The sequence below is a fragment of the Gorilla gorilla genome, chromosome 13 (genome assembly GCF_029281585.2).
Source record: "Gorilla gorilla gorilla isolate KB3781 chromosome 13, NHGRI_mGorGor1-v2.1_pri, whole genome shotgun sequence".
NCBI classification, from domain to species: domain Eukaryota; kingdom Metazoa; phylum Chordata; class Mammalia; order Primates; family Hominidae; genus Gorilla; species Gorilla gorilla.
In genome coordinates, this window is record NC_073237.2 from 50,719,861 (window position 1) to 50,727,204 (window position 7,344).

At 37.2% G+C, this 7,344-nt stretch overlaps 1 pseudogene; it reads left to right on the forward strand.

The window, feature by feature from the left end:
• The window catches only part of LOC129524479 (histone-lysine N-methyltransferase SETMAR-like), a 58,614-nt pseudogene extending 55,933 nt beyond the window's left edge, over positions 1-2,681 (forward strand).
• Positions 2,682-7,344: the final 4,663 nt, after the last annotated feature.

Sequence of the window (7,344 nt, forward strand, 5' to 3'; positions counted from 1 at the left end):
GAAGGTTATCTGACAGCCCTTTGGGCCAGACACAAAGCCAAGTTTATTGTTTAAAAGTATTTGTTTAGTGCTTTAGTTATTTATTTGAGGAGAAGATGATAACCCCATTCATTCATAGCTAATATTTAATCCTGAAATATTTCAATGCAACAGATTGTTTTTTCCAGTGCAAGGTACTATACAAGATGCATGAGTTGCTACGTGAGCAGTTTCTCAACGAAATTAAAGGGAAAGCAAACTATTATTTTAAAAATTACAACAGAGAAGAAAAATCTACCCAGGCTGCATTTGTATGATGCTAAGATGACTCCTGAACAATTAAAATACAAAAGACTATATAGTATATAGTAGATCCCAGCTGGGTAGGTGAAAAAATGTATATAAATAAACACATTGGGATAAGTACCACCATTTTTCTAAAGGATACATTAGAAACCATTAACTTTACATTTAGAAGAAGAATGTGGGATTCCTGGGGGTGAGTAAAGAAGGAGAGAGATTTACATTTTATTTTAAATCATTCAGACAGTATTTTAGCATCAATTTTTTTAAGTTAATTTATCTTATTTCATATGTGTTATATTATATGGTGATACTGACCTTCCCCTCTTCCCCACTGAATTTATTATTTACTTGAATTACAGAATCAAAGGCTTGAACCTAGTTGCACATTTCTTTGAACTCTCTTATTCCCTCACTTGGGTACCAAGTCTATCTTAGTTCCATTTGTCCTTCATCTTGCATTAGGCCCTCCAAGGAAAATTTACTACAAGTCTGGCACAGAAAACATTTCTGGAACTTAAGCTTTGTTTGGGGGTGTTTTTGAAAAGAAAATTTGCCATCATCAAGTACAGTATCTTGAGCCCACACAGAGTGTGTGGCATGGGTCCAATCGCTCTTTTCTGGTTCCTTTGAGATTTGTTTATTTCTTTGAAAATCAGAATTTCCATAAAACAGCGTAAGACTTCCCTGCCTCACAGCTCAATAGAATAGCTGAGCAAAGAGATTTAACTTAATTTTGAGGGTTGGTTTTGCCACATGTATTAACAACGATAAAAGCAACAACACAGAGCAAAAGAACCATGACCGCATGAGCATACAGCATAGGAAACTATGCTTTAAAAAAATTTCTGATGCAACCTTTAGGGTCAACAATAATGTTGCTGGGTTTTGCTGGGCTGACTCAGACCTATTCAGATGCTTGGGTGCAGAGAGTTAACATTGAAATAATCATCCTTGAAGGGGTGGATTAGGAACGGGTTATAAAGCATGATGTTGTTGGCAGCTAAAGAAAATTGTCTTTCAGTTTGAGTGCAAGAGACTTTGCTCCTGGGGCAGGCTTTGCATTTCAGTGCCCTTCCTGCTGCTCTTGCTCTCAGCATCTGAGTTCTCAGGGTTGTTTACCTTTGATCATATGGGTCAGACCCCCTAGCAATCTCCTTATTATTGGTCATCTAGTGATAATTTGCACATGCTTCCAAGAAAGTTCTCAATTTCCAGAGAGAATTATATTTGCCCTGCAAATATTCTTCCTTCTAACATGGGTTGTTCTCAAATTTAGACTTAAATCTGTAAAAGGATGTGATCATATTTTCATTAGTCCATACTGAAATAAGAAAATAAGAACAATATCATCTACAGCTGTGGCACTCATCAGTGTTGCCTGTCAAATGTATGCTGCTTGTCAGATATTCCTGGCTCACCTGGCACATGGTAAGTTTGCACTTTCTGGCCTTCTTGTAATTGGATTGGACCATGTGACTAGTTCCAGCCGATGAATCATGCAAGAAGTCATGTATATTGCTTCTGCACTGGAGCATTAACTGCTGATTCAAGAGTATCCAGAGCTCTCTTTCCCCCTGGCACAGTGGTCAGCCACATTGGAGATGGCTGCTTTGACAGTCACAATCTCCAAGGGGTGACCACTCCTGTCTACCCATGAAAAACATGTAGCATACTGTTTTAAGCTGAAGAGACTGGGGCAAGAGTGGTGGCAATTTTTACAACAGCATAATTCAGCCTATTCCTATACACAGCTAGTGTGTGTTGGTTATAAATGCCAACTCTTCCTAGAAGCAATTATAATTTATTCTGGTGTTTTTTTCTACTTTTAAAAATACTTAAGTTTCTTTTAATGTCCTTCTTTGAAATTAAAAGTTGGCACTCCTGGGGCAGTCTCTTTTAGTTGTTTTGTTGTTGTGTTTTAATTGTATCCATCTATGAAATATTTAACTCTAGGAATTACTGCTTTGGGTCATCTTCTTTGACCCATCAAAATAGTGCAAAGATAGAGTTTTCTAAGGTATACCGACCTTGGCTTGTAAGATTCAAATTCTTCTGTAATAACAGATATAATTTGTAGGTATCTGTGACATCTAACCTTACCCCACTGTCTACAGTTCTACAAAGGCTCAACTTTTGGACACCCTATTCCTTTGAGGCTTTCCATGCCTCACTTCATGCCAGCTGCAAGAGTTCATTCAATTGTACTGAACCGGTTGGCAGTTAAAGGTAAAGTTTTTGGATTTTCAAATCAAGGGAGTCATGTTGCAGATCCAAAAACTTTCTTCAGGAATGCCAGATCTAGTGGGGCAACTGCCTATGTTACTCACAGGGACTTCGGTAAAACAAGAACTGAGAAGTTTTTGTCTTCTTTGTTTACCGGTAACTTCAGAGCTTAGAGGAGTATATGGCACATCATGAGAACTCAAGAAGTATTTGCTAAATAAACTAATGGGATGCATATATGTATTCATGGGTTAATGTTAGGATACTTAATTTAAAATGTGCAAATTCCTCTGATTGTTTTCCATTTTTAGATAATGGCAAGTTTAGACTTTAAAGGCCTTCCATTCTTCAACAACCAAATGTGCAATTATTACAGCCCTGCTTGAATAGGTTAATTTCCCACTGAAAGGACAGTCTTTCTTTTATTTCATTCACCCAGTCAGACAGGATCATCCCCTTTGGTGTCTTAAGGATATTTCAAAACCGCAGGTATGTGTGTGGTTTTTAAAGCCTGAAAGCACAAAGCCACATATACTTTTTTTAAAGTATTACTATTTTCCTTTCTATTGTTAAAAGTTGAAACTATTCACGTATTTACCCTAGGGACAGTCATGCATGACGGAGGTATATGCATGGAAAATTCTTTCCTTGTTTCTTCTGCTGTCACCCATCTGTTTGGGCTCAAAGACAGTTCTTTGTTCACACGGTGAGGAAGGTCTCACACTGACTGAAGACACAAAGCATTCAAATTTGCCAGGGCTTATAGTTTATGTGCACACACACACCTTAGCCTGATTAAGCTGCAACTCTTAAATCTTGTATAGTCTGTGTATCTACAACTTCCATGTCGCTGATACTTGGTTTGAAGTATTTGGAAATTGTATCTCCATCAGCATAAAGTTTATGCCCTGGACTTGAACACCAATGATTGTATTTGGGTAGCTGAAGTTTGAGTGATTCTTAACCTCCTCTTATTTTTAATTTGCTGCATTTTTCTCTTGGCAGCGTGTCAACAAATGTGAACTCCATGTACTGTCTTCTCAGCTCCATGGTGAGAGCTGGAAATACAGAGTAAAAAACAGAGGATTCCTGCTCTTGTGGTTCTGATAGCCCTTCTCAAATTGCCAATAAGAATGCACATCATTTTATAAAGGGGGCATGTAATTAACACATTTTTAAAGGAATTAAATATACTTATCAGTCTCTTATATAGAATTCAGCTGAGTTCTAAACTGAAAACCATGTCTCTAGCACTCACTTGCCAGGTCTCCCCTGTGCCATTAAATAACTAACTTTAGCAATGCAGATTTTTTTTCAAGACGAATTATGTTCCCATGTGTAAAGCATAAAGACTGTGTCTGCCTCGTGGAACGTGCATATTCACAGCTGTAGGCACACATCCTTGCAGAAAGCATCACCAATGAGGATTTCCCGTTTTCTTGTTTTTAGGTGACTCCAAGAAACCTGAGGGTATTTAGACTGATGAATTATGTGCTTGACTCCAGTCTTGTGCCTGACCGGCTCCAGAGTTTATCTGCTTTCTGTTTGTTTTCTGTGCTCCTATTAGGTTGTTGTTAGTTACATTCTGATGTTTGTAGTTTGGGGAAATCTGTATCTTTGTTATTTATGTTATCAATAATGTGACCTGGGCCTTCCTCAGCAATGTTCCAACTGTTCCCAGGTCCTCAATCACTAATTATGCAGATGAACAGATTGTGGAAACTCTTTCCTTATGGCTGCATTCTGGAGGAGTTGTTTTTATTAAATTGCCAGTGTCTCGAATTATAATTAGGTACTGGCCCATATTTATAGCATTTCTCTTCTCTCTGTCTCTCTCTCCTCCCGCCCCCCACCCTGTCCTCTCTTCACTTTTCTCGCTCCCTTCATCATATCCTCTCCTTTTCCACTATGGGCTGGAAACTTAATCAAAAGAGAAAGAGTAAGAAAGGGAAACCTCAAGTCATAAGCTTCAGAAGCAAGCTTGCCTAACAGCAGATGACAGGGCAGAGTGTTAGATATTAGGAGGTTCTGTTTCTTGCAAAAAGTCATTAAGATGTGGAGCAGCCTGCCAGACAAAGTGGGAGAAGCCAGGAGAGCTTAACAAGTTCAAGGGGAAGGAAGGGATTCATTTACAACCTTGCAATTCAGCCTGGCCAGTCCACTCAAGGAAATTTAACAGTGGTCAGAGAAAACAGAGAGAGAAATTTGGGGACCTTGGGGACCTCCAGTTTACTGCAGTTAGCCAAATCCTTCCGTGGTTCATCTACTTGCTCCTTATACAAATTATACTGATCTTACTGTCTGAAGTTTATTAAGCGTTCAAGGCGTGTTCAACACTCTAATGAAGGTATGAAGCATGACTTTTCCCCAGGAGCAGCTTGCCTTAAAGGAACTTTACAGGCTTTTGCTTGAACAAGGCACAGAAGATGAAAGCTAACTATGATTTTAAAAATATACATATGTATATATACATACTTGCTGAGGGAGGGCAGAATGTGGGACAGAATAAGTATAGAGGTTGTGATGGAGGAAAAAATGGATTAAGTCCCAGATACAAACAAAACAAAGCAAAACAAAACAAAATAAAAAAATTGCCTTGGTATTTTTTATGGCTTAGTTCCAGTCTTTCATTTATGGCTACAAAAGAGATATGTGATTTCCTTTCCACTTTTCTAATCTTGTTTAGAGACTTAAACAAAAGAATGTTACTCTAGAGACAAGTGTATATAAGCACTGGACCTCCTATAATTATGGGGAAAAAGATTTATGTAAGAGTAAATGTGCAGATTCTTCCATCATGTCTGTACATTCCCTCTTACCTGCACGTTTTTGGTGGGGGAGGGGAGAGGAGGGAATCAGGAGAACTTAGTGTAAACATTAATATTAATTTGCTAGCACATGGAAGATAACTAGGTGCTAAGGAACAGTCATTATAAAATTATCTGGAAAGCAACACATGCTAAACAAGCCTGACTCCTTCATACAGTTGGAGACAGTAAAACATTTAGTATAGCTTGATGAGAATAAAGCTTTTTATACTATTATCACATGAATGCATGATTCAACGCAGGTCTGAAAGAAATTAGGCCTCTGTGAGAATGTTAATATGAATGGAAATTATGTTTACCCATAGGTAATTGATATCCAATATCATTAACTAAATTACAGACTCATAAAACAATGGAGCCAGAGGGCATCAGAGCTTTTGGATTCCAACCTATCCATCTTAAGACAGCAGTACACTAAGGAATTCCTAGAGAGAAATAGCTTATTTCTTTAAACACTTCCAAAAGGGAAGGCCTACACTAGTCTGTATTAAGGTGTTCCGGTGATTTATATCTCCAAGGTTGTCATTCCCAAGCATGGCTGTGAGGTTTACATTGCCAACAAAAGGGCTTCTTGTTTCTTTCTTTCTTTTTTAGGAACATTTTATTTTAAAATAGTTCTAGATTTATGTAAAAATTGTAAAGACGGTACAGAAAATTTGCATGTTACTTTCTCACAGTCAAGCAGTATTGATACATTTATTTTTCATTAAAATCCATACTTTATTCAGATTTCCCTAGTTTTTACCTAATGACCTTTTTATGACCCAGGATCCTAACCATTGCATTTAGTTGTTCTGTTTCCTTGTACCAGTTTCATGTCTTCTGGAAACAGTTTCTCATACTTTCCTTGTTCTGGATGACCTTGAGTTGAGTATTGAGGAGTATCATTAAGGTTTTTGTAGGATGTCCCTCAATATTAATGTGTTTGATGTGTTTCTCATGATTAGAATTTGGTTATGAGTATTGGGAGGAAGACCACAGAGGTCAAGTGCCAATCTTATCACTTCCTATCAAGGGTTCACACTGTCAATATGGCTTACCACTGTTGATGTTGACCTTGATCACCTGCCTGAAGTAGCATGTGTGTGTCAGCGTTCCCTCCTGCAAAGTTATCCCTCCTCCTCTTCTTATACTGTACTCTTTAGAAAGAAGTAAGAAAGCACAGCCTACTCTTAAGGAGAGGGAAGTTATGCTCCACTTCCTTGAGAGTGAATTATATACATAAATTATTTGGAACGCTGTTGTTTTAAGACATTTCTCTAGAAAAGTTGTTATTTCCCCAATGCTCTGTTTTGTCATCTGAATTAATTGAACTGATTTACATATCTTGTTTTTTGAAAATATTATGTTTAACTTAAAAATTATACTTAATTTTTTTTACTTAAAATTCTGAAATAACAGTCTTTACATTCAATCGGCTAAATAAATTTCACTTTTTTTGTTTTTCTAAATACTAGCTTACTTTTCTCCCAACTATGATTGTTGTACATTATTTCCAAGATATCTGATCTAATTTAGGTGCTGTTTAGAATGCAGTTGTAACAACATCTAATAGGGTCTCAGACGTTTCTAGTTTGTCCCTTCCTATACCTCCCTATCACTGCTTTTTATTGTCTTCTATTCTTAAGTAGCTCTAAAAACATCAATTAAGGAGAATGTACATGTTAACATATCTACACTGAGTCATTTAAGATGCCAGGGTTATTTTATTACCTGGTTTTAGGGTTTCTAGATTAAGAATGGCAAAGCATTTTTATTTCATATACCTACTTCAGATAGTTATTAGGAGCCACCCATAGAGCTGTATGAAGAATTCTAAGGAACTGTCAGGCTCGTAGAAAAAAGAATTATATGGCAGATAAGCCATGGGCATGAGAGAGAGAAAATGTGGAAAGCCACCTCTGGATGACACTTGTACCATCAAATACTATGATCTTATCAAATAAATCACAAGCTAAATCAATTTTTTAAAGACTTTTTAATCCTACTTGATCCTTTACACTATCAG